The sequence below is a fragment of the Octodon degus genome, unplaced genomic scaffold (assembly GCF_000260255.1).
Source record: "Octodon degus isolate 3935 unplaced genomic scaffold, OctDeg1.0 scaffold00002, whole genome shotgun sequence".
Lineage (NCBI taxonomy): Eukaryota > Metazoa > Chordata > Mammalia > Rodentia > Octodontidae > Octodon > Octodon degus.
In genome coordinates, this window is record NW_004524578.1 from 20,844 (window position 1) to 21,498 (window position 655).

Here is a 655-nt window from a genome sequence, read left to right on the forward strand (position 1 = left end):
AAAAAAACTCAGTGTATTAAAGTGCCTGCAAGCAGGTACAGGGGCTGGGGGTTCAATGCCTCAGGCTGCTGAACAACCTCACCCCTGGGGCACGCTGAGACAGCAATTGACACTGAGTGTGGTGGTGCACGCCTGTAATCCCAGCTCTTTGGAGGCTGTAAACAGGTGGATCACTATGAGTTCGATCTACTAGTGAGACCCTGAACACCCTGTAGACCCTTCCCTAAAATACAAAAAACAAAAACAAACAAACAAAAAAAAACCCAGATGGAGACTTTTACCACTCCTCTCTCAGGACACATTAGCAAAGCAGACAAAAAACTGACAAATATAAACATCTGAAAACAACTATATACATCATATGTGACACTACATATGACATAGAACTTTCTTTAGCTATCCTGTCTGCATTTCACTGATCTTATAGGCCAATTATTTTACATTCAAAGCAACACTGATCTCAAGCCATATCGAAGGGAAAATGCAAAATTTCATGATATACACAACCAACCGTGAGGCAACAAAATAGATTAAAAAATTAACTTTTTCGGGGCTGGTGAGATGGCTCAGTGGTCTGGAGCACCTACTTATAACAAGCTTAGCAAAGCACAAGGACCGCGGTTCAATCCCCCAGCACCACATGCCAGCCAGCCCC